The sequence below is a fragment of the Lithobates pipiens genome, unplaced genomic scaffold (genome assembly GCF_037356315.1).
Source record: "Lithobates pipiens isolate NorthernLeopardFrog02 unplaced genomic scaffold, aLitPip1_a1.2 Scaffold_22, whole genome shotgun sequence".
NCBI classification, from domain to species: domain Eukaryota; kingdom Metazoa; phylum Chordata; class Amphibia; order Anura; family Ranidae; genus Lithobates; species Lithobates pipiens.
This window is the reverse complement of record NW_027507784.1, coordinates 195426536-195454220: the sequence shown is the minus strand read 5'-3', so window position 1 is coordinate 195454220 and position 27685 is coordinate 195426536. Positions and strand designations below refer to the sequence as shown.

The following is a 27685-nucleotide window of genomic DNA, read 5'->3' as shown; positions in this document are numbered from 1 at the left end:
CTCTAGCAGCTGGTCACTGGTCCACTCTTTCAATGTCTGGCGGCAATATTCACCACTCTCTGATGCCAGCAGAGAATAATAAACAATCTCATCAGAATTCATTTCAGCAAAACAAAGAGAACCGAGATGGTTCCTCTGTGCAGAAACTTCTGGTCAGGGATGGCCTTGGTATTATGTCATGAATCAGGTCTGACCAGAACTGTGTGGACAGCAACAGAGGAAACTAGAACTACATAGTTACATAGTTACATAGTTAGTAAGGTTGAATAAAGACACCAGTCCATCCAGTTCAACCTGAGTGTCTACAATTGTCCCCATCACTGTACATTGCACACTCACATTGGTCCCTATCCTCAATGAGCCCTCAATCCAAGGTCCCCACTTATATACTAGGGCCAATTTTGGACAGAAGCCAATTAACCTACCTGCATGTCTTTGGAGTGTAAACTAGTGTAGTTTATTAAGATAAGTGAAAATATAAATACAACCACCTCCAATACAACACAGTGCACAACAATCCAACTACCAGACAGAGACCCACAAATAACTACAGTAAACAGGTATATACAATAGATGGGAAATACCAAAATCTTAAACGTAGCCAGTCCAGGGTCATCAACGGGAGATCAGCAGATGGAGGCAAGGCGCAAACATGACAGGAAGAAGGTGGACAGGATCAGGCTGCAGGGCACAGGTACAAGGTAACAGGATCACAGAAGGGACAGAAACAAGTTCAAGTTCTAGGGTCAGGGTCAGAGATCACAGGTACAGGTCAGGGTGCAAGGACAATCCCAATCAAGTGTGTGTGTGCTTGACGGGTATTAATACACATCTCCTGCAATCAGTGTCAGGTGACACCTGATCACAGGAGATAATGTCTGCTCTACACTGCAGAGAAAGACCCGCTGGTGTATGTCAGTGCTGTGGCCTGAGGATCAGATAGTGCCACCAGCAGGTGAAACCTCTCCTGACAGTTCCAGACTGCCAGGAGACATCCGCTGGTGGACACCAATACTGCAAGCCAAAGATCTGGCAGCGCCACCAGCAGGTGGAACCTTTCCTGACAACCCCCCTCTATGATGACATCATGGAGCTGGTGGATGATAGAGACCTTGCACTCCTCCACCTTCCATTTGAGAATGCCCCACAGATGATCAATAAGGTTTAAGTCTGGAGACATGCTTGGCCAGTCCATCACCTTTACCCTCAGGTTCTGTAGCAAGGCAGTGGTCATCTTGGACATGTGTTTGGGGTCATTATCATGTTGGAATACTGCCCTGCAGCCCAGTCTCTGAAGAGAGGGGATCATGCTCTGCTTCAGTATGTCACAGTACATGTTGGCATTCATGGTTGACACCCTCTGAACCAAATACGTTTATCTTGCTCTCATCAGAACATTGGACATGGTTCCAGTAATCCATGTCCTCCTTAGTCTGCTTGTCTTCAGCAAACTGTTTGCTGGCTTTCTTTTGCATCATCTTTAGAAGAGGCTTCCTTCTGGTATGACAGCCACGCAGACCAATTCGATGCAGTGTGCGGCGTATGGTCTAAGCACTGACGGCCTGACCCCCCACCCCTTCAACCTCTGCAGCAATGATGGCAGCACTCATACATCTATTTCCCAAAGACAACCTCTGGATATGATGCTGAGAACTTTCACTCAACTTCTTTGGCCGCCCATGGCGAGGCTTGTTCTGAATGGAACCTGAACTGTTAAACCGCTGTAACGTCTTGACCACTGTGCTACAGCTCAGTTTCAGGGTCTTGGCATTCTTCTTATAGCCTAGGCCATATTTACGTAGAACAACAATTCTTTTTTTGACATCCTCAGATAATTCTTTGCCGTGCCATGTTGAACGAGTATGAGAGAGTGAGAGTGATAACACCAAATTTAACACACCTGCTCCTCATTCACACCTGAGACCCATGCCCAATTTGGACATTTTCATTTAGAGGTGTACTCACTTTTGTTGCCAGAGGTTTAGTGATTAATGCTTTGTCTTGAGTTATTTTGAGGGGACAGCCAATTTGCACTGTTATACAAGCTGTACACTCAGAATGGCACCATGTTGCTAGGACACAGTGCACCCCCGATCTCTGTAAAGAGCTATGTCTGTGGCTCTTTAACCATGTGTCCAATAGCAGCCGGTCACATGTAAACCCAGAGATGCCGGTAATCGGTGCTCCTCACCTTAAACTGACAGAGTGTGTGGCAAGGAGAGCCTATCAGCGGCATCTCCTCGCAGGGGACAGCAAAACATGTAATTAGTGCACTGATCATCAGTGCCCTGATTACATTATAGAGCCACCAGAGTCACCTATCAGTGCCAGCAATTAGTGCCCACCATTGCCTACCAGTGCCAGCAATCAGTGCCCACCAGTGCCAGCAATCAGCATCCACAAGTACCACCAATCAGTAACCATTAGTGATGGCAGTCAGTGCTGGCTATCAGTCCCCCCTATCAGTGCTCCCCATCAATGCCCATCAGTGCTCATCTGTGCCGCCTATAAGTGCCACCTCATCAATGCCCACCAGTTCAGCCTATCAGTGCCCATCAGTGCCGACTCATCAGCACACATCAGTGAAGTAGAAAAATTACTTATTTACAAAATTTATTGACAGAAACTAAGTAAAACATATTTTTTTCAAAATTTTTGGTCTTTTTTTGGTGATAAAATACCACCAAAAGAAAACTCTATTTTGCGTGAAGAAAATGATAAAAATGTCATTTGGGTACAGTGTTGCATGACCGCGCAATTGTCATACAAAGCACAGCAGCACTGAAAGCTGAAAAATGGCCTGGGCAGGAAAGGGGTGTAAATGCCCTGTAGGCACGTGGTTAAGGGGGTATATCCTTTCGGGGGTGAAATGGTTAAAAATTCAGTTTTGCAGGGAGCAGCATTTTGTCATGGTTAAAAAGCTATATTAAAAATGCTAAATTTCTTTAAATAATATACCTGGGATGTCCTCCACCTGCATGTGAAGTGGCACATCTGTTTGATATATACAACCGTCTATAACAAAACTGACTGTGTTTGACTGTGGAGGGTTTCCTGGGAGTCACCCTCCCCCTCCCTTTATCCTGGCATTGGTGTTTGGTGTTGCCTGGAGCCCCTGCCGAGTTGTGGGGGCGTGAATTGAAATTTGTGATGGTGCCATGTGTGGACCTGGGCCTTTCTCTCTGTTTGTGACTTGGGTACAGGGTTGCGGTTAGAAAACATGGAGCCCCGTACAGCCTACCTGACAGGGCCCCTCCACCCCCCCCTGAAAATATCAAAACAATATTTTCACTAAAAATACACTAAAATCATTATTAGTGCATACAAATATAACTAATAGGGAATTAGAATTGTAATTACATGCACCTGTTAAACAGCGGCTGAAAAATTGGGCCTTAGGCACTGGTGCCACAACACTGCAACACCTCACAGAAACTCTAGTTGGAGTGCAGGAATGAGCCCTCCTACAAAGTATTGCGCAACCCCTCACAGATACTCTAGTTGGAGTGCAGGAATGAGCCCTGCTGCAAAGAATTGCATCACAAATTGTAATCACATGCCCCTGTTGGGCCTTAGGCACTGGTGGGGGCGCTCAGAACTAAAAATGTTCTTCCAAGCTATCAGCAGTATCATTGAGGAGGAAGAGGATAGTCAGTCAGCATAACAGGATAGTCACTCAGCATCAGCATAGGCAGTCTTGACAGGATATGTAATTTCAAAAAAAATTATTCAGTTACATCAGCTGCAGGTGCTTGGTAGCTGGTGGTGATCCAAGACTGATTGGTTCTGTGATCGGTTACAAAGCCTCCAGCAGCACTGAATGTGCATTCCTAAAGAACGCTGGATGCAGGACAGGCCAGTAGCTCAATTGCATACTGTGCAAGCTCTGGCCAGTGATCCATCTTCAAGACCTAGTAACCCAGAGGATTTTCGGTGGGAAAGGTGTCCAAATCTGACCTTGCCCCTAGGTATTCCTGCACCATGTAAATCAGACGCTGGCGATGGTTGCTGGAACCGATCATACCTTGGGGCTGCGGACTAAAAAATTGTCTGAACACATCGGCCAGATGGCCACCTTCTCCACCGCTCCTTCTGTGACTGACCGAAGCCTCAGCAACATGTTGTCCAGGACCAGGAATTTGTAACCTCCCAGTCTCTGATAACGCGTTGCACAGACCTTTCTGCAAGGCCTCCCGGAGATGTCTCATCCTCTGCTCCCTCTGCGATGGCAAGATAAGGTCCGCAACCTTACCCTTGTACCGTGGATCAAGAAGAGTTGCCAGCCAGTAATGATCCCTCTCCTTGATCCGCTGAATACGAGGATCCTTCCACAGGCTTTGCAGGATCAGGAAGGCCATGCAGCATAGGTTAGCTGAGGCATTCGGTCCAGAGTCCTCTGGGTCACTAAGGACGACATGATCCACAGCCACCTCCTTCCAGCCACGTACAAGTCCACAGGTTTCTTGGGACTGTAAGTCATCCCTAAAAGACTGCCGCTGATGCTGAGTGCCAGGCTCCATCTCCATGCTGACACAATCCTCCTCCTTCTCATCCTCTTCCTGTGTGATCGGCGGGACAGCAGGAACACTGTCTGGATAAAGGGGGCCTTGAGAGTCAAGGAAGTACTCCTCTTCCTGCCTCTGTTCTGCCTCAAGTGCCCTGTCCATTATTCCACACAGCGTGTGCTCCAACAGGTGGACAAGAGGTACAGTGTCACTGATGCATGAACTGTCACTGCTCAACATCCTCGTGGCCTCCTCAAATGGTGACAGGACAGTGCATGTATCCCTGATCACTGGCATGGGGAAAAAAAGCGAGCTCCCCTGACCCTGTCCTCGTGCCGTAGTCACACAGGTACTCCTCATTGATGGCCCTCTGCTGCATGTGCAGCCGCTGCAGCATGGCCAACGTTAAGTTCCACCTGGTGGGCATGTCACAGATAAGGCGGTTCTTGGGCAGGTTCAATTCCTTTTGGAGCTCCGCCAGCCGGGCACAGTCATTATATGACCAGCGGAAATTAACACAGACTTTCCTGGCCTGCCTCAGGACATCCTGTAAGCCCAGGTTCCTGCCCAAGAACCACTGCACCACCATGTTAAGCACGTGAGCCAGACAGGGCACACAGGTCAGTTGTCCCAGTCGGAGGGTGGAGAGGAGGTTGGTGCTATTGTCGCAAACCACCATTACTGGCTTAAGCTGGCGTGGTGTCAACCACCTCTCAGCCTGCCCCTGCAGAGCTGACAGAATATCTGGAAATGGTAATTGTTGGTTATCCTTGCGCTACAATGGTTAAACAAAAGAGCTAATATGGTTGCAGAAAAACACTGACAGAGGTGCAAACCCTCCCCTCTGATTATAATAGTGATAAAAAATGGTGTTGCGCTCCACACAGAAACTAAATTAAATCCAATAATAGTGAATAAATAATCGCATACAAGATCTAAAACACACCTATGCGATTATTACAAAACAATTGATTTAAACTATATCAATACCCTATATACATAAAATCATTATAAAGTGACCAGTATAAATATTCAAGTAGTACACATATTCCTAGTAAAGTGCAAGTGAAACAATAGGTAACGAAATCACAAATAGTAATGATGGCAATCCAAAAAGTGTACAATCTAAAGTGTGTCTCAATCCATAAAGTGCATCCAAGTGAAAAAATATATACGTTAAAAAAATTGTATAAAAGTAAAATTCAATAAATAAATAAACAGACAAAGTAAAAATAGATATAAAACACAATCCAAAAAAAATTCTTAAAGTGTCTCTATTTATAGAAAAAATAGCAATCCATATCAGGTCATACAAATAAGTGAGTCCACACTGTGCTGTGTAATAGACTAATTCTGTGAACAAACACGGGATAATTCCACCGGTGATCTCACAAATCCTCAAGACAGGTGTTCGCACACTGAGTGCAGTGGGTACCTTACCTCACTGCTGTCAGTTAAACAGCAATACATTCCAATGGTTAAGGTGTATGTTCTCAGCTGATATAGATACCCCAGGCAATCCCCTCCAGGTACTCAGCCATGGACCATAGATCACACCCGGAAAAAAGAAGAGGGGCTCCAATAGTGAAGTAATGTCAAACAGGTTTTATTATAAAAAGGACATAGTCCTGGGTACTCACATTTAGTAGCACAGTTAGAAGCGAAAATTACAGCTAAAAAAACGAACGGACTCCTCGTTCGTACCCCGGACGTCGCTTCCGGTATCCTCCTAAGCCAATCCTACGCATATCGTCATTGTTCACGTGACTTCATCGGGACTAAAGCATAGGAGGTAAACGAACGTTTAAATAGTATCTATAATTCGCAGCCATTTTCGTGTAGCCCGTAATGCCTATTACTGTTAGCGATCGTAAATCTTGCCACGCGCCCATTTTCTAATAGTCTCTAGTACACATCGCTTCGCAGCCATTTTCTTATAGATTTTTAGGGAGCAGTAATAACTGTTCGGTTAGCGGCAGCCATTTTATTGTAGTCTCCTCATCCACACTCATCTTAATGAGTAGGTACTACGCTTGCCGCCATTATCCCGTTGTTTGAATGAAAAAAACGTAAGTATACACCTATCCACTATTGTGGACTGGGTTCATTTCAATTTAGACGCCCTGTAGTTTACCCGATTTGGGCACATGACTAAAAGGGAATCCTACACTCCAAATAAATGGCTCTAAGCATCAAGAATAGTATTAATAAAAATAAATTGAAAAATATATTTTAATTAAGAAGTTAAAATGAAGGGAACATATATTAAAATATTCATATGATAATTGGCTTAAGACAAGAGGTATTATTTAAAATATTAATAGGTTCTTTAGCTTATAGATGAAAACACATCCACAAGCAATTATATCTAAAACAAAGTATTTATAAGTATAAATAAAGCTATACCTACAGCCCTACATCCGACAGAGGTCGGTAATTACTCCAAATTCAACATACATTCTAGTGTAAGGATAAGGTAACCCAAACGATTTATTTAGCGATATTCAAGGTATCAAAATCGAACTAGCACATATATATATACATGCGATTTAGTAGGTGGATACCGGAAAAGAAGTCCAGAGTTCCCATATCTCCCTTCCAGTATACCATCCTAAAACATATTAGATAAAAGTGTATAAAACTATAATAAAACTACAAAGATATAAAACTACAATACATAATCAGAACTACTGTATCTAAAAGTCACTAATAAAACAGTTGAGATCAAACTCAATATTGAGCCCCTGAAGTGTAAAATTATCTAAGGTAAAAATCCACTTTGATTCTAGTTGACTAAGTGTTCTAACTTTATGACCTCCTCTCCAATGCTTCCTATAGGGCTCAATACCCCAAAATGTGAGGTGAGTGGGATCTTTGTTGTGGTGTGTCAAGAAATGCCTTGACACACTATGTTTGTCAAATCCATTAATAATGTTTTTGACATGTTCCTTTATACGCACTCTCAGAGGTCTTTTAGTGCGGCCTACGTATTGCAGGCCACATCTGCATTGTAGAGCATACACAGCTCCTTCCGTGTTGCAACATATAAAGTCTTTGATATCATAGGAGTTCCCAGTACTTGTAGAACTAAATTTAAATTTCTTCTCAGGTGGGCGTTTTGTTTTTGTACACGCAAAGCAATGTTTACACGGAAAAAAGCCTTTTCCCGTGAAGAAAGTCACACCATTAAATGGTGGATCGGGGACATTCCTAACAATCTTATCCCTCAATGTAGGTGCCCTCTTGTACACAAATTTCGGGCATTGGGGTAGGAGGTCCTTCAAATGTACATCTGAGCGTAGAATATGCCAGTGTTTTTTAATAATCGTCTCAATCTTTCTATATTGGGCATTATAATTCAATATAATCGGTACTTTGCCAGCTTCCAGCTTAGGGGTTTGTTTATCTGTAATCATATCCATTCGATCCATGTTTTTGACTTCCATAATATTCATCCTAATTTCTTCATCCTTATATCCTTTGTTAATAAACCTTTGGCCAATTTTATCTGCTTGTGTAAGATATTCTTCAACCCATGTGCAATTTCTGCGTAATCGCATCAACTGTCCTTTTGGAATGTTGCACAACCAATTTCGGTGATGGCAGCTCATGACTGGCAGGTAGCTGTTCTTGTCAACATTTTTAAAGTGCGTTCTTGTGCGTAATGTTTTGTTCTCTTGTAAAATTTCTAAGTCAATTATTTGGAGTGTAGGATTCCTTTTTAGTCATGTGCCCAAATCGGCTTAACTACAGGGCGTCTAAATTGAAATGAACCCAGTCCACAATAGTGGATATGTGTATACTTAAGTTTTTTTCATTCAAACAACGGGATAATGGCGGCGAGCGTAGTACCTACTCATTAAGATGAGTGTGGATGAGGAGACTATGATAAAATGGCCGCCGCTAACCGAACAGTTATTACTGCTCCCTAAGAATCTATAAGAAAATGGCTGTGAAGCGATGTGTACTAGAGACTATTAGAAAATGGCCGCGTGGCAAGATTTACGATCGCTAACAGTAATAGGTATTAAGGGGTACACGAAAATGGCCGCGAATTATAGATACTATTTAAACGTTCGTTTACCTCCTATGCTTTAGTCCCTGATGAAGTCACGTGATCAATGACGATACGTGTAGGATTGGCTTAGGAGGATACCGGAAGCGACGTCCGGGGTATGAACGAGGAGTCCGTTCGTTTTTTTAGCTATAATTTTCGCTTCTAACTGTGCTACTAAATGTGAGTACCCAGGACTATGTCCTTTTTATAATAAAACCTGTTTGACATTACTTCACTATTGGAGCCCCTCTTCTTTTTTCCGGGTGTGATCTATGGTCCATGGCTGAGTACCTGGAGGGGATTGCCTGGGGTATCTATATCAGCTGAGAACATACACCTTAACCATTGGAACGTATTGCTGTTTAACTGACAGCAGTGAGGTAAGGTACCCACTGCACTCAGTGTGCGAGCACCTGTCTTGAGGATTTGTGAGATCACCGGTGGAATTATCCCGTGTTTGTTCACAGAATTAGTCTATTACACAGCACAGTGTGGACTCACTTATTTGCATGACCTGATATGGATTGCTATTTTTTCTATAAATAGAGGCACTTTAGGAATTTTTTTTGGATTGTGTTTTATATCTATTTTTACTTTGTCTAGGAATATGTGTACTACTTGAATATTTATACTGGTCACTTTATAATGATTTTATGTATATAGGGTATTGATATAGTTTAAATCAATTGTTTTGTAATAATCGCATAGGTGTGTTTTAGATCTTGCATGCGATTATTTATTCACTATTATTGGATTTAATTTAGTTTCTGTGTGGAGCGCAACACCATTTTTTATCACTGACAGAATATCTGCCCCAGTGTGGCTCCTGTCCCCCAATCACACCAGCGCAAGCACGGCGTGGCATCTTTTTGCCTGCATACTTGCGTAGCCCCTTGAACGTCTACGGAGCACCGCTGGTTACGAGGACAAAGCACAGGAAGAGGCCATGGAGGAAGAAGAGGTGGGGGTGGAGGAGAGATTTGTGTCACAACCAGTACTAGCATTTTGGAGGCATGGTGGTGGAACAACCTCCAACACTACTGCACCTTGTCCTGCATCCTTCCCAGCTGCTAGAAGAGTCACCCAATGTGTCGGAAAAGATAGGTAACGTCCCTGTCCATGCCTGCTGGACCATGAGTCCGCGGTAATATGCACCTTACAGCTGACTGCCCTGTCCAGCGAGGCATGAACATTGCCATCCACATGCCAATAGAGAGCCGGAATCACCTTCTATGAGAAAAAGTGGCGTTTGGGAACCTGCCACTGAGGAACCGCACATTGCACAAACTCCCGAATGGGGGCCGAGTCTACCAACTGAAAAGGCAGCAGTTGAAGTGCTAGCAATTTAGCCAAGCTAGCATTCAACCGCTAGGCATGTGGATGGCTGGATGGCTGGGAGTGAACTTCTTTCGATGGTCCAGCAGCTGGGGCAGGGAAATTTGCCTGGTACAATCAGACGTCGGTGTACTGCTAGCAGAGTGCCCACAAGTACTTGGCTGTGACACACCCAATTCTACACCTTCATTCCTCTCAGTGCAGGTTTCAGATAGGACTGAAGGTATAGTGGCGTTGGAGAACCCAGCTGATGAGGAGCAAGGAGCGGCCCGCTTTGTTCTTTGGTGTGGGTCTTTAAGGTACACTTGCCAACGGACTGCATGGCAGGTCAATATATGTCTGGTCAAGCATGTGGTGCCCAAGCGGCTGATGTTTTGGCCACACGAGATATGCTTGAGACATATGTTGCAAATAGCAGCGATGCGATCTGATGCACTCATCTCAAAAAAGGCCCACAGCAATGAACTTTTGGAATAACACACAGAGGCAGGGCCCTGCAGAGGCGGAGCTCTGCGGTGTGATTCAGCTGGTGTGCTGCCCTTAAGCTGGTCCGTGGAGGGCATCCTGCCTCGTTGGAGATGTTCCTCCTCCTCCTCTCTCCTATCAGGCACCTACGTGGAGTCAGTGACCTCATCATCCCCTCTCTCCTCATCACTGGAGCAAACCTGACGGTATGCTGAAGCTGGTGGAACATGACTGCCAGATTGCTGTCCTTCTTGGACATCCCCTCTCTCTGGGCTCACGCTACTGCCTTCTTCTAGCTGGGTATCATCATCAGAACCCTTAAAACTCTGGGCATCCTCCTGGAGCATATACCCAACACTGTGCTCAAACAGTTCAGGGGACTCCTCAGGAGGACATGGTGGGCCTAGAGAAGGAGTTTGGCCCGCGTTGGCAGCTGCTTTGCCAGTACCCTGAGCCTGGGTGAGAGAGGGTGAGGAGGATGAGGAGGGCTTGGTCATCCACTCTACCAAGTCTTTGGCATGTTGTGGCTCAACATGTCCAGCTGCCAAAAATAAGGACAAGCGTGTCCTATGGCCACGTGCTGATGACGATGCACCACGTCCACGACCAGCACTGTTGTCTCTAGCACCAGAGCCTGCTTGCCCTCTTTTATTGGCTCATGAGTCGTGACTGTCTGCCTCTCCTTGTTGGCCTTCCAGACATACTAATGGCCTGCAGGGAGATGAGAACACCAGCAACTGGGGTAGCTTTAGGTGCACATTGAGCAGATGACACAGTACACCGACTTTAATTACTGCAGCTGCCTGCCTGTGGTATAGGACCTGAAGAACACAAGCAATTGGGGTAGCTTCAGGTGTACACTGTGCAGGTGGCACAATACACCAACTGTAACTGATGAAGTTGCCTGTGGTATAGGACTAGACCAACACCAGCAATTGGGGTAGCTTCAGATGTATACTGTGCAGGTGGCACAATACACTGACTGTAACTGCTGCAGCTGCCTGTGGCATAGGACTAGAACAACAACAGCAATTGGGGTAGCTTCAGGTGTACACTGTGCAGGGGGCACAATACGCCGACTGTAACTGCTGCAGCTGCCTGTGGTATAGGACTAGAACAACACAAACAATTGCGGTAGCTTCAGGTGTACCCTGTGCAGGTGGCACAATACACCGACTGTAACTGCTGAAGCTGCCTGTGGTATAGGACTAGAACACAAGCAATTGGGGTAGCTTCAGGTGTACACTGTGCAGGTGGCACAATACACTGACTGTAACTGCTGCAGCTGCCTGTGGTATAGGACCAGAACAACAAAAGCAATTGGGGTAGCTTCAGGTGTACACTGCGCAGGTGGCACAATACACTGACTGTAACTGCTGCAGCTGCCTGTGGTATAGGACTAGAACAACACAAGCAATTGGGGGTAGCTTCAGGTGTACACTGTGCAGGTGGCACAATACACAGACTGTAACTGCTGCAGCTGCCTGTGGTATAGGACCAGAACAACACCAGCAATTGGGGTAGCTTCAGGTGTACACTGTGCAGGGGGCACAATACACCGACTGTAATTGCGCTAGGTTCAAAAGAACTGAAGACCCTGTCCCGGCCTATCTCTCTCTCTATGAGCCGCTGTCACACACTACGCAAGGCCACCATGCAGGCGGCCTTATATAGTGTGGGGCGTGTACTAAACCCCCTGAGCTATATTTGGCCACAGGCATCCTGCCTGTGGCCAATTATGGCTCTCCTCGCTGCCAGCGCTGTGATTGGCCAAGCATGCGGGTCATAGTGCATGCTTGGCCAATCATCAGCCAGCAATGCACTGAGATGCCGCAGTGCATTGTGGGCCGTGAGCGCCACACGAATGTGGTGCGAACGGCCCATAAAGTTCTGGCTTTGCCAAACGGGCGAACACCCGGTGATCGAGTCGAACATGCATTCGACTCGAACACCCAGCTCATCCCTAATAACTAACATAAAGTCCTCTATATAGTTTACTGTGGTGATCCAAGCGTATAACATTCTACTAGTTTGGTTGAACATGATCATTATCTTCACTTGAGAAGCTTTAAAGAATATGTAAAGCCAACATTTCATATTCCTGATATGTGCCTGCTTAATATGTACTTTCATGAAAAATAATCCTGTTCTCTTTGTATTGGCTGCTTTCTGTGAAACCCCTGGTGCTCCCTCTGTTTTCCTATTAAAAACTGACCACACTAAGCAGAACACATTGTGGGCAGTTCTCTAGCTGTGCTGAGAACTCAGCCTGTTCTCCTTGAATTATCAGACTTGTTTATATTATATTGTTTTTTTTTTTTTTTTTGTACGAATAAAGTATGAGTAAAGTATAATTTTAAAGAAAATGTTTTTGTTTAAACGTAGTGCCTAAATGTTCTGTTTCCTTTCCAAAAAAAATCATATGCCATACAAGGATGTGGCACTTATAATTGAACCTTACCTGCATAGTGATCCAGTTTGGACATTCCTCCCCCCCAGTATACCAACTGTAACTTATCAAATTGTGAACTTCCATTTACAAGTGTACATTAAGATTATTGCTTCATATCTTGATGACAGGATTCACTAAGCATACATAGTAGGAGAGGTTGAAAAAAGACACAAGTCCATCAAGTTCAACTTATGTGTCCAACTTATGTGATTATTTGTCAGTATTACATTGTATATCCCTGTATGTTGTGGTCGTTTGACCTGTGGAAGGGAATTCCACATACTTGCCGCTCTTACAGTAAAGAACCCTCTACGTAGTTTAAGGTTAAACCTCTTTTCTTCAAATTTTAATGAGTGGCCACAAGTCTTGTTAACCGCTTGTCGACCGCTGCCTGTATTTATACATCAGCAGAATGGCATGGCTGAGCAAAGTAATGAACCTGTACATTACTTTAAATTTCCCAGCGCGCGTGCTCCTGCCGCAAGCTTCTTGACCGTGCCTGTGGATACCCATGATCATGTCACAGAGCTGAAGAACGGGAAGATGCCGATGTAAACACAGCATCTCCCCATTCTGCCTAGAGACAGGACACTGATCGTCTGCTTGCTGTCATGGGGAGCAGCGATCAGGGTCGTGTCACTGCTAGCCCATCCCCCAAACAGTTAGAAACATGCCCCAGGACACACTTAACCCCTCCCCATCCCCTAGTGTTTAACCCCTTCACTGCCAGTGACATTTTTACAGTAATCAATGCAATTTTATAGCATTGATCGCTGTATTAATGCCAATGGTCCCAAAAATATGTCACAATTGTCCAATGTATCCGCCATAATATCGCACTCATGATAAAAATCGCTGATCGCCGCCATTACTAGTAAAAAAAAAATTATTAATAAAAATTACATAAATGTATCCCTTATTTTGTAGACACTATAACATTTGTGCAAACCAATCAATAAACGCTTATTGGGATTTTTTTTTACCCAAAATATGTCGAAGAATACGTATTTTTATATATTTTTGGGGAATATTTATTATAGCAAAAAGTAAAAAATAATGCGTTTTTACCAAAAATCTTTTTCTGTTTATAGCGCAAAAAATAAAAACTGCAGAGGTGATCAAATACCACCCAAAGAAAGATCTATTTGTGGGAAAAAAAGGACATCAATTTTGTTTAGGTAAAACATCTCACGAACGCGCAATTGTCAGTTAAAGTGACGCAGTGAGAATTGCAAAATGTGCTCTGGTCAGGAAAGGGGTAAATCCTCCTGGGGCTGAAGTGGTTAAACTCCCTTCTGCGAAAAAGTTTTACCCCTATTGTGGGGTCACCAGTATGGTATTTTTATATTGAAATCATATCCCCTCTCAATCGTCTCATCTAGAGTTGAGCGGACACCTGGATGTTCGGGTTCGACGGGTTCAGCCGAACTTTGCAAAAAAGTTCGAGTTCGGGACCTGAACTTGACCCCAAACCTGAACCCCATTGAAGTCAATGGGGACCCGAACGTTGGAGGACTAAAATGGCTCTAAAAAAGTAATGGAAAGGGCTAGAGGGATGCAAATGGCAGAAAAATTATGTTAAGAGCATGGCAAGTGCTCTGCAAACAAACGTGGATAGGGAAATAACTTAAAATAACATAAAATACGTAAGAATAAAAAATAATATGCTGGAGGCCCCCTTCTCAGAAGAGGTACAGGAAGTCATTAAGAACCTCAAATCAGGTTTTGCTCCAGGCCGATGGTCTCCCTAACTCCTATTACAAGGCATTTACCACCACCCTGACTCCACATTTGAGAAAAAAATTTAACGCAAAGACACAGGAAACCCCACTTGATCCTCACCTAAACACAGCCTACATTGCAGTAATACCGAAACTGGATAAAAACCCGGAAGAAGTAATTTAATTATAGACCCATCTCCCTCATTAATAGCGACTTAACAATCCTTACCAAACTCCTTGCAAATCGTCTAGCTTCCTTCATTAACCGATATGTTCATAAGGATCAAGTGGGGTTCATCCTAGGCAGACAGGGCCCTGATCAGATCAGAAGAGCCATAGACATAGTCTCCATGCTCCAGACAAACTGGCCAGGAGGTCCAAAACAATCAGGCATGCTTTTATCACTGGACCTTCAAAAGGCCTTTGATTCGGTCTCCTGGTCATACATCTTTACAATCCTTCAATGATGGGGCTTTGGCGACAAGTTTATGGGCTTGATCCGAGCTCTTTATTCAAATCCTAAAGCCTATATTAAGCCACTACTCCAAACCAATACATCTAGCCAAAGGCACCAGACAAGGCTGTCCTTTATCTCCGCTAATCTTTGCAATAGCAATTGAGACACTCGCCATCTCCATTCGTCGGGACCCCAACATACAAGGAGTTCAATGTGGCTCTCAAGTTCACAAATGTGGCCTGTTTGCAGAAGACAAACACTGATGTCTAGTCACGGATTTCTATCTTAGGGAAAAAGACACATGTTAATTTCCGTCCCTCTCCTTACATTCACTCCTAGGGGTCGTGGTTAAGGTCCTCTTCTCGGGCACAGCTAGCTCCCATTGGGGGTGTCCAGGGAGGAGGTACACCTCTGACCATTACCAGGAATACCAACCCTTCACTCTAACACATGTCTGTCTAAAATGATTTTACATTTTATATCTCTGAGGTGTTACACTCGATTCATCTTGTTGCGTTGCCTGTAACCTTTCTATGTTTTGACTGAATTGATATTCTGAATGTCACTTTCAAATGTATTATATTTGTGATACAAAATAAAATACTTTGAAATTAAAAATATAAAAAATAATAATCTTGACCTAGGAGGACGAGGTCCATATGGAGTAAGAGGTTGAGGTGGCGGTGGATGTGGCGGTGTTGGTGGAAGTGGCGGTGGAGGAGGACGAGGTAGCCAACACTGGTTTTTGTTTTAAATTTTTTTTTTTTTCAATTAGGGTACACCCCAAAAGAGTGAGAAAGATCAAAAATACAACAATGGCTGGGTAAGGCCGGTATACATGTCTATTCTTCACAAGGTACGGACAAGTCCTGTGGGATCCATGCCTGGTTCATTTTAATGAACGTGAGCTTGTCCACATTGGCTCTGGACAGGCGGCTGCGCTTGTCTGTGATAACGCCCCCTGCCATGCTAAATACACATTCAGATAATACACTGGCTGAAGGGCAGGCCAGCACCTCCAAGGCGTAAAGGGCAAGCTCAGGCCATGTGCCCAATTTGGAGACCCAGAAATTGAAGGGGACAAACCCGTCATCCAGTACATGCAGGCGTGTGCACAGATACTGCTCCACCATGTTGGTGAAATGCTGCCTCCTGCTAAGACATTCCATATCAGCTAGTGGTGCTGGTTGTTGTGGCATGCTGACAAAGCTTTTCCACATTTTGGCCATACTAACCCTGCCTTCTGAGGTGCTGGCGGTGCCCCGGTTGCATTGGCGATCTCTTCCTCCTCCTCTGCCTTCGTCTTGTGCTTCCACTGTGCCCCCCCCTGTCAGGTGGGAATGCCACTAGCAGCGTGTCTACCAGCGTGCGCTTGTACTCACGCATCTTAAGATCACGCTCCAGGGAGGGAATTAAGGATGGTACGTTGTCCTTGTAACAGGGATCCAGCAGCGTGGCCACCCAGTAATCAGCACCAGTTAGAATGTGGGCATCTCGGCGGTCATTGCTGTGACAATGCAGCATGTAATCGCTCATGTGTGCCAGGCTACCCAGAGGCAGCGAAAAGCTGTAATCTGTGAGAGGTGTATCGTCTGTGTCCTTTGTATCACCCCAGCCATGCACCAGTGATGGCCATGAGCTGGTCTGGGTGCCACCCTGCTGTGAACATGGTTCCTCCTCCTCCATCTCCTCATCCTCCAGAACTGTGCCCTTGCTGGACAATTGTGTACCTGTCATTTTTTGGTGCAGGAACCCACCCTCGGAGCCACTTGTGAATGACTGCCCTGAAAGCCTTGGAAATTATCCCTCTTCCTGCTCCTCCTCCTGTGCCACATCCTCTTCCATCATCGCCTGAAGCGTTTTTTCAAGGAGGCATAGAACTGGGATAGTAATGCTGAGAACGGCATCATCGGCACTGGCCATGTTGGTGGAGTATTCGAAACAGCGCAAAAAGGCACACAGGTCTCGCATGGAGGCCCAGTTATTAGTGGTGAAGTGGTGCTGTTCCACAGAGCGACTCAGGATGAGAACGCCGAAAGTGCGCACAGGCGGCCCACACTCTCTGCAGCAGCTCTGGAATATGTGGTAATTTTTAAGGAACTTCTGGACCACCAAGTTCAGCACATGCGTCAGGCAAGGGAAGTGCGCACAAACCGGCTAGGCCCAGAGCTGCTACGAGATTCCGCCCATTATCGCACACCATCAGGCCGGGATTGAGGCTCACTGCCACCAACCACTCATCGGTCTGTTGTTACATGTCCCTCCACAACTCCTGCGCGATGTGAGGTTTTCCCCCCAAACAGGAAAGTTTTAAAACTGCCTGCTGTCATTTACCCCTGGCTGTGCTGAAGTTGGTGGTGAAGGTGTTACGCTGACTGGATGAGGAGGCGGTAGAGGATAAGGAAGTGGAGTAGGAGGCGTTAGCAACAGGAGGCAAACTGAAGCGCCCTGCAATCCTTGGTGGTGGAAGGACATGCACCAAACTGCTATCCGCCTCAGGCCCAACCGCCACTGCATTTACCCAGTGTGCTGTTAGGGAGATACAACATCCCTGACCATGCTTACTGGTCCGTAGTTAGGAGGACCTTGCCACAGATGGTGTTGCGCAGTGCACACCTGATTTTTTCCCCCACTTGGTTGTGTAGGGAAGGGATGGCTCGCCTGGAAAAGTAGTGGTGGCTGGGCTGTGGGACAGCCAATGCCATCAGGCTTTTAAAACTCTGCGTCTCCACCAGATGGAATGACAGCATTTCAAATGCCAGGAATTTTGAAATGCTGGCATTTAGAGCCAGGGATCGTGGGTGGGTAGGGGGGTACTTCCTCTTCTGGTCCAGTTCTGGTTTGGGAGATAGAGAGCTGAACGCTTCCATGGGACATTGCGGAGATGGTTGGTGACCCAGGTGGTAGTGTTACTGGCAGAGCCTCTTTTTGCGGGTTGGCAGGTGCCACTGTCACTACAGAGGTGGATGAAGAGGCCGAGACTGCAGCAGAAGAGGAAGCAGGAGGAGCCAGAGACCTTTCTTGGTTTTTGAGGCGTCTACTCCACTGCAGCTCGTGCTTTGCACTTAGATGCCTGGTCATGCAGGTTGTGCTCAGGTTGAGAACGTTTATGCCTTGCTTCAGGCTCTGATTGCACAGTGTGTAAACCACTCGTGTCTTGTCATCAGCACATTGTCTGAAGAACTGCCACACTAGGGAACTCCTTGGACCTGGCTTTGGTGTGCTCGGTCCCTTGCTGCATTGGGCAGTAGCAGGAGTACTGTCTAGGGGACGGACGTTCCGCTTTTGCACCCTGTTCCCTCTTCTGCTGTGCTGGTGGCTCTTTGCGACCCCCGCCTCTTCCTCCGAACTACACAGGTCACCTGCATGACGTTGATTCCATGTGGGGTCAAGGACCTCATCGTCCTCCACATCATCTTCCACCCAGTCTTCACCCCTGCCCTCCTTGTCGGTCTGCACAATTGCGAAAGCAGCAGCAATTGGCACCTGTGTTTCATCATTATCCGAGACGTGCTGCAATGGTCCTCCCATGTACTCATCTTCAAACATAAGTGGTTGAGCATCGGTGCACTCATTCTCTTCCACTTCTGGGGCAGGGCTAGGTGGATGGCCCTGGGAAACCCTGCTAACAGAGTCATCAAAAAGCAGAAGAGACTGGTGCATGATTTGGGGCTCAGACTGCTTGGCTGATTTGCAAGGGGGTGAGTTAAAAGACTGATGGACATTGGCTGCAGGTGCCAACTTTGATCTTTCAGCAGGAGACTGGGTGGGAGACAATGTGAAGGAGCTGGAGGCACTGTCAGCAACCCAATCTACTATCGCCTGTACTTGTCCTGGCCTCAACATTATTAGAGCCACATTAGGCCCGACCAAATACCGCTGCAGGCTCTGTTGCTTACTCGTACCTGAGGAAGGTGTTTCAATTGTGTGTGTAGCTGGCACAGATCGACCACGTCCTCTCCCTGCAACAGGAGCTCGACCAGCAGCACCGCGACCGGGGCCACGACCCTTATTTGACATTCTCCTCATATTTCTCAAATTTAGGATCTTGTCCTAAATGGGTGTTTTTAGAATCGCAGAATAGCGCAACAGTATCGAAAGGGTGTATCTCACATGTACATATATGCAGAAAACGCACCAAAAAAAATAATTTTTGGGGGAATAGCAGAATAAAACAACAGTATTTAAAGTGTGTATCTCACACGCACAGATATGCAGGAAACACTGCAAAATATATTTTTTTGCCCTAAATGGGTGTTTTTAGAATAGCAGAATAGAGCAACAGTATCTAAACGGTGTATCTCACACGTACAGATATGCAAAAAATGCTATTCAAAAATTTTTTTTGCCCTACATTTTTTTTTTTTGTATAGCACAATAGAAGAACAGTATCTAAAGTGTGTATCTCACAAGTACAGATATGCAGGAAACATTGTAAAATATTTTTTGGGGCCCTAAATGGGTGTTTTTGGAATAGCAGAATAGTGCAACAGTATCGAAAGGGTGTATCTCACATGTACATATATGCAGAAAACGCACCAAAAAAAATATTTTTGCCCTAAATTATTTTTTGGGGAATAGTAGAATAAAACAACAGTATCTAAAGTGTGTATCTCACACGTACAGATATGCAAGAAACACTGCAAAATATATATTTTTTGCCCTAAATGGGTGTTTTTAGAATAGCAGAATAGAGCAACAGTATCTAAACGGTGTATCTCACACGTACAGATATGCAGAAAACGCACCAAAAAAAAATCTTGCCCTAAATTTTTTTTGGAATAGCAGAATAGAAGAACAGTACCTAAAGTGTGTATCTCACATGCCCAGATATTCAGGAAACATTTTAAAATATTTTTTCGGCCCTAAATGGGTGTTTTTAGAATAGCAGAATAGCGCAACAGTATCGAAAGGGTGTATCTCACATGTACATATATGCAGAAAATGCACCAAAAAAATATTTTTGCCCTAAATTTTTTTTTTTGGAATAGCAGAATAAAACAACAGTATCTAAAGTGTGTATCTCACAGAAATGCAGAAAATGCATAAAAAAAAAACATTTTTGCCCTAAAGTTTTTTTTTAAATAGCAGAATAGAAGAGCAGTATCTAAAGTGTGTATCTCGCACGTAGAGATATGCAGGAAACACTGCAAAATATTTGTTTTTGCCCTAAATGGGTGTTTTTAGAATAGCAAAATAGAGCGACAGTATCTAAACGGTGTATCTCACACGTACAGATATGCAAAAAATGCACCCCAAAAAATTATTTTGCCCTAAATAATTTTTTGGGGAATAGCAGAATAGAAGAACAGTATCTAAAGTGTGTATCTCACACGCACAGATATGCAGGAAACTCTGCAAAATATATTTTCTTGCCCTAAACGAGTGTTTTTATAATAGCAGAATAGAGCAACAGTATCTAAAGGGTGTATCTCACAGTAACAAATGCAGTGCTGGTGCACTGAGCTTGCATAAAATGCCTGCCGACGCCAACCTAACGGACGGATAAAAGTTATATTTTCTCTGGCACTGGGCTCAGGGCAGTGTAAAAAGAATGTGCACTGCACCCACACAAATCAAGGTAGATCGCTGACTAATTAGATTTCTGAAGCAGGACTACTATCTAATTCTCTCCCTCAAAGCAGAAGCAGCAACCTTTCCCTACACTATCTAACGCAGAGTGGCATGCTGTGCTATGTGCCTCTAGCTTATATAGGGTCACATGCTGCACTGGCAAATCACAGCCATGCCATCAGCTGTTTAAAAAGCGCCATTACATTACCGAACACCAAACTCGAACCCGAACATACAGTAAATTGTTCGGGTTCGTGTCCGGGACCCAAAAACCCAAACCCGGTACAAACCCGATTTTTACAGTTTGGGTTTGCTCAACCCTAGTCTCATCTCCAGAGAGAATAAGTTCAGAGTTCGCAACCTTTCCTTGTAACTAATATCCTTCAGACCCTTTCTTAGCTTTGTTGCCCTTCTTTGTACTCCATTTCCAGTACATCCTTCCTGAGGACTGGTGCCCAGAACTGGACAGCATACTCCAGGTGCGGCCGGACCAGAATCTTGTAGAGTGAAAGAATTATAATTTTATCTCTGGAATTAATCCCCTTTTTAATGCATGCCAATATTCTGCTTGCTTTGTTAGCAGCAGCATGCCATTGCTGAGCCTATCATCTACTAGGACCCCAGGTCCTTTTCCATCCTAGATTCCCCCAGAGGTTCTCCCCCCAGTGTATGGATTGCTTTCATATTTTTGCCACCCAAATGCATTATTTTACATTTTTCTACATTGAACCTCATTTGCCATGTAGGTGCCCACCCCATTAATGGAGAGACTGTGTGGTAGTCATTTACTGCTGGTAAGAGGCTTTAATACTCACCTTGGTGCGATTCATCTTGGACTTGGGATCTTTCCACTGTTGTCGTGTCTGGAACAACTTTTGCACTTTATGGACTTTGTTTCATGTATTTGGTTGAGATTGACCAATACACTGCCTTATACTATTATCTGTTTGGAGTATTAATTTGCATTTCTTTATGATCTCTTTCACATATCAGCATGTGTTTTCATTAATGCATTGTGTTTTAAGATTTAATGATTACAATACTCACACACATATATTTCTTATTATTTTTTTGGTGTCTGCTTTAGGCATTTTTTTCTAAGAGTTTTTTCACCATTACTCTTAGCCCTTGTACACACGATCGGAGATTCCGACGACCAAATCCGTCAGAGTTATTCTGACGGATTAATTCCAGACCCGGTCCGGAAGTGATGTTGCATACACACGGTCGGACCAAGTTGTCTGAATTTGCGGTTGCCAAGAACGCGGTGACGTAAGCCGTGTATGGCGGGCCTAGAAAAGGGAAGTTCAGCACCACGTCCGACACCCTTTGGGCTCCTTCTGCTGATCTCGTGTCTATCGCGTGTTAGTAGAAGTTTGGTGAGAGACGATTCACGCTTTTCAGATTTGTGATTCAGATCGCTACTGCTCTTCGGTTTGTGCTTGTGTGTGCGTATCTGATAATCAGTGTGTGCAGTCAGTAAGTATTTGTTTCTCATTGTGGACTATATCTTGGTATAGTATACGCTTTGAAAGGCATTTCTTATCGTCTGCTTGCTTCTGCTATTCAGGTCGTTCTTTCAGGCCTTGCTGTTTATCGGTGCTTTCTGTTGTCTGTTCTGACGAGCCGACCGTTTTGAAACCATGTTTCGTCTACGTACTCGTCATAGAGTTTGTGCTGTGCAGGGGCTTCGTGTTGGGGTTGTTACTTTGACACAAGCCTGGTCCATGAACAGGGAGGGGAGGCGTTTGTGGACCAAGAATTGGTTGCGCCAGCGTGACCAGTTCTTGCACATGCCTTTGCTCCGTGAGATCCGCAAGAATAATCCTGATGATTTCAGGAATTATCTCCGGAAGACGGACCCTGTTTTTCACCGTCTGCTGGCTTTGTTGACCCCTTATATCAGCAGGCAGGATACCTGCATACGACAAGCCATCACTCCGGAGCAGAGGCTCATTACCACGTTGCACTACTTGGCGACAGGGAGAAGCCTTCAGGACCTCAAGTTCTCTACAGGCATCTCCCCCCAGGCTCTGGGGATCATTATTCCAGAGACCTGTTCTGCCATCATGCAGGTCCTGCAGAAGGACTATATGAAGGTGAGTTTTCTCCTTTAACATCACATTCTATGTATTTAATGCTTGCTAATGTATTGCATTTCTTTCCTCATTCCCTAATTACCATCATTGCAATATCTCTAATTTATATGCTCTGCCCCTTTGTCCTTAGGCATATTTGCCTCACTAACTTCCCCACCATGTAACCATGTATGTAGTGCATTACTGACCAAAATCGTGCTCATTTTCAGCACCATGGCAGGAAAATGGCATGATTGTCCAAATTTACACCACACTGTGGGTGTTTTTTACTAAAGGCACATCCACTATGCACTACAAGTGCACTGAAAAAGTACACCTGAAACTGCACTTGGAGTGCAAAGTGGAGTTTCCTTTAGTAAATCACACTCCTTCTCAGCACAAACAAAAAATTTACTCCAAATACATTTTTGGCGCAATGAAAAAGGAAGCCACACATTGTTGATAATTTAACTTTTTAATCCAAGCACATTCACATGTGCGTTTAGAAAAGGTTTTTACAACAAACCAAGAAATTGTGTGTATCAAAAACAGAGTTTCTGTAAAATTTTGTTTACTTGGTGTTTATTGTGTAAACAGGCATGTATCAAAGCGTAAAATACAGAACACAGGAACTTACAAAGTTCAACTTTGAAAAGTGAAGACAATATGAGACATGAGTATGTACAAACTGGGCTGATATTGCCTTCATCACATGGGGTGTGACCCCTGGAAAATCTAAATTTGGAAGATGCACACAGTGTGTCAACATGTGCTATCTCCCATCATGGGGGATCAATGTACATGCTTTGGGGGTGCAACATTGATCCCCCATGATGGGAGATAGTACATGTTTACACACTCTGTGCATCTTCCAAATTTGTAATTTCGATAAATACAAAAGTTGTGTTTTAAAATAGCAAAACTAAAATCCTATCTATTTTTTTCTGTTTCACACTCTCCCCAAAACATCAATGATGTTCTTCATTTTATTTTTAACATCATTGATGTTTTGCTGTATATTTTCCAAATCCCGATTGCACCCCATTATCTCCCCAATCAGAATCTGGGCACTTTCACTGGTAAAACGGGAATCTTCTTCCACATCACCTACAAAACAAAGCAAAAAAACACACCATGTAATAAAAATATGGTGACATACATTGATGAGCTTACCGGAAGCTGTGTTCTCCGACACTCACCTGTTGTGGTGACAATTTGCCCAACCTCAACGATCTCTCCTTCCTCCTCCACCTCCTCCTCCTGCTCCTCTGTTTCTGGATTTCAAAGTTGCCCTTCTTTGGGAGGGTTGTGGTCCCTGGTGTCCTCATACTTGCCGAGTCTTCTCTCCCCTATGAGAATGTAAAAATAAAAGAATTAGCACACAGAGGGCAGAAATAGGAATATGAAACATTGCTTGGAAGTGTTGTACAATTGTGTTTTTTTGGCCGAGTTCCAAGGTGAGAACATTATTGTGGACACTTTGTTAAGCTGGAATACTTCCCTGCAGAACGATGTTTCTTACGAATGAAAGTGGTTTACATATCAAGAGACAGTAGTGACCAAAAATGATTGGGACGGGAAAGAAAAATGCTGGGCTCAGAATGATATTCTGTTCTATTTGGTAACATTCAATTTGCAAAAGCCAGGAGCACAAAATGGTGTGATTGATGAGCAAAAAAATAAAACTATGTCCCCTTTTCATACACAGGAAGACCTCAGTCGGGGGGAGGCTGTGGCAAGTGGCAGCCAGGAGGTCGACCAACGCCCTCCTTCTCCTCCTCCTGCCCCAACTACATGAGCCCAGCCACAGCCTCTAATTTGTTCATGCCTGCCCTGGGGGCCAAAGGCTGCACCAAAGTAACAAGTTTCTCCAGCACTGCGTTCCTCTTTTTATTTTATTGCGACCAAAATAAAGTTTTTTTTGGTTTGATGAAATACTTGTGTATGTGTTTTCCTTCCAAAAGGCCAGTTTATTTGTGAGCAGGCAGGTACATTTCAAAAATACAAAGTGAAATGAATAACAAGGGGTACCAACACTAAACAACCTCCTGTAGATTAAAAACGAAAAACCAAAGATAAAAAATACAATAATGTTGTTGTGGTAAGTTTACACACAAAAAACACCCCAAAAACAGGAGAAATGAGCAAACTGTCTTTAAAGGAGATTTTTAGGAAAAAAAAAAAAAAAAGCATCCAAAAAAGAATAAACAAAATCTAAAATTGTGTAGATGTGATGAAAACAAAAATTGTATTGCTGAAATGGTTAAAAAAGATTCATGAAATACGTTCGGGAGAAGTGTGTGTGACTATGAGCATCAAAGAAGTTCCTTCTTGCAGCATTGTAAAGAACAAGAGAACACGCTTCATGAAAGAATTTTTAACATTGCAGCGTGACGAATATGCTATATCGATTACAAGCACATCGAATATGCTATATCGATTACAAGTTTTACCTGAACGAGCGCTTCCGTGTGGGAATTTGAATGTGAGCATGCGTGGCACCTTGACAGTCGGAGTAGGCTACACATGATCAGAGTATGTCTGATCGGAGCAGTTTGTCGGAAAATATTTCTGGCAAGTTGGAAAGTTTGGTCCGAAGGATATTCCGACGGAAACAGTCCGATGCATACCACACACAGTCGGAATATCCGACAAAACGATCTGATCGGACACATTCCGACGGAATCTCCGACCGTGTGTACAAGGGCTTAGTCTTATAAAAATATTTTTTGCTTTCTATTTTCAATTTATATATGTACAATAGAGTATATAACACTGCTTTGAGTGTATAAGTGGGAATTATTTTAGCTACATGTTATTTATTAGGGATTTTTCACTTTAATCTCTCCTATCATTAATTAGCGCTGCACTTATATTTTTTATGTTCTGTTTGGAGTTTGGTATCAGGCTTTACGGTGGCGGCAGCTTTGTATTATTTGACTGTTTTCTCTAGCGCAGTGTTTACCTCTTTGGTTTTATTACATATACCACATCTCTCACTCAGAAAAAGCATAGTCTCCACAACACTTTGATGTGCAATGGATACATTGTTGCTTGTCTCTGTATTGTGGCTAAATCGTTTGTTAATGTTTTCATTAGGCTCTATATTAAAAGTTAAATGATTGTGTAAATGAAAACTTTTATATTTATATACATACTTGAACCTTTGTTGTTATTTTTTTACACTATTGTGACCCAATGAGCTTTTCTATTATTATCCCCTTATAATCTGGTGACAAGTCATGGCGGATATGATTTATAAAAATCTAACATGATTATTTAGTTCTTTAAATAACTATGCTAGGATATCTGTAAACACACCAATTCTTTAATATATCCACTAATTTATACATTGATTATTGCCATCCAGAAGCAGGCATTAATAAACTGCTGTTGGTTGCACCCAAAGATCCACTTCCCTTTTGCCTTTATATTTGATGCACGTGGATTTTAAGGAGGCTTCTCCATGGACTTTTGTATTTCATAGAGCCCTTTCTTTTGCCTCCTATCTTCTACAGCAGAAAATTTGTATGGATTGTGATATCAGCCATGACTACATGGAAAAGGCTTAGCCCTGCACTACCTTATCGTTTAAGTATGTTGCTGACCTAAACACATCACAGTGTTTCTTAGAGCCAATGTCATCAGATTATTGTTCCACAACCCTAGGGGGGGGAGGGATACGGGGTGGGTCTGCTATCGGTCCTCATGATTACCCTTAGTGCAGGGTTAACAGTCAGGCATTTCGTAATGGATTCCTGTTTGAAGGTATATAGTTATATTTATAAGTTAATACGGTTTGCTGGCCTGGTCATTGCTAAAGTTTCTGAGAGTAATCAGAAAAGAAAAAAGAAATAGTAGGGAGAAATTTAGATTAGTAGAAATAGTTCTGCTCTGCATTTTTGTTCTCTATCCATTGAAATTACACTAGTATGCATGTACCTGTGTCCCTTTCATTTCCCCATGTCACACAATATTTTTATAGGGTAAGTACACTTAAAAGATGAACATCTGGGTTCCCACAACCTCTGCAGAAAAATTCTAAGTACTTGGCTATGAATCTGAAAGCTGGTTTACCTAGTAATAATGCAGCATCTCCTCTGGTATTCCATGATTCCTGTATGCTCTGTCCTGAGGATAGGGACTGAGCCATTATCCCCTAGGACCAAACCTGTCCTTAGTCCAGCACATTTACAGCATTTTACAGGGCACTAGAGGTGAGATAAACTTTACACTCACCCTGGGCAAGATGAATAATAGGAACTGCATTTTAGTCATATGGAAAGTGAATATTTATATTTATGGTTTATAGAAGGGGTTCCCAACTACAGGTGTGCCCGGTGGCTGGCTGGCCAGTAAGTGGGCAGGCTGGTGAGCGAGATGACCGGTGTGCAGGCGGGCATGCCAGTGAGTGGGCCGCTGGGTGAGCGGGCAGGCAGGCCAATAAGTGGGCCTTTCAGTGAGCGGGTGGGTGAGCAAGCAGAGAGATAACATCATCTCTCACCATCCGCCCTGCATCACCGTAGTTCTGCCCTCACTGTGCAGCCGTGGGCAGCAGAGAGATTACATCATCTCTCACTGCCCACCCTCACTCTGGGACACAGTCACTGGCAAGTGACAATCCACATCTTGTGGCAAGTGACAATCCTCATCTGGTGGTAGGTTATGTGGCAAGTGATAATCCACATCTGGTGGCAGGCGATATAGCAAGTGACAAGCTGCATCTGGTGGAAGGTGACATAGCAAGTGACAATCCGCACCGGCTAGCAGGTGACATGACACTAACTCAATCTAAGTATTGTCTTTTTGAAATTGTATTGCTTGAAGAACTTTAAACAGGAGAGGGGTTAGAACCCAGGATGCTGCAAAGGTGATTTAGTGAATAGCTCTGAGAGGACAATCTTCTCCTTAAGTGATTTGTGAACACTTAACAGTACAAGGCCTCAAAGCTGTAGATCATGAAGCAAGTTCCCTTCCTGAAGAAGCCAATACGGCGAAAAATATGTTGGCGCATCAGAGCAGCCATTCCAGGTCTTTACCC

General features: G+C 44.0%; 2 long non-coding RNA genes across 2 annotated transcripts; one reads left to right on the top strand and one right to left on the bottom strand.

Moving 5' to 3' along the window:
- Positions 1-22119: 22119 nt before the first annotated feature.
- Positions 22120-24579, top strand: LOC143925470 (uncharacterized). The gene is made up of 2 exons (XR_013261991.1): positions 22120-22665; positions 24353-24579. It is a non-coding gene; the product is annotated as an uncharacterized LOC143925470 (long non-coding RNA).
- Positions 23101-24450, bottom strand: LOC143925471 (uncharacterized). The gene is made up of 2 exons (XR_013261992.1): positions 23844-24450; positions 23101-23751 (listed from the first exon to the last, which is right to left on the bottom strand). It is a non-coding gene; the product is annotated as an uncharacterized LOC143925471 (long non-coding RNA).
- Positions 24580-27685: the final 3106 nt, after the last annotated feature.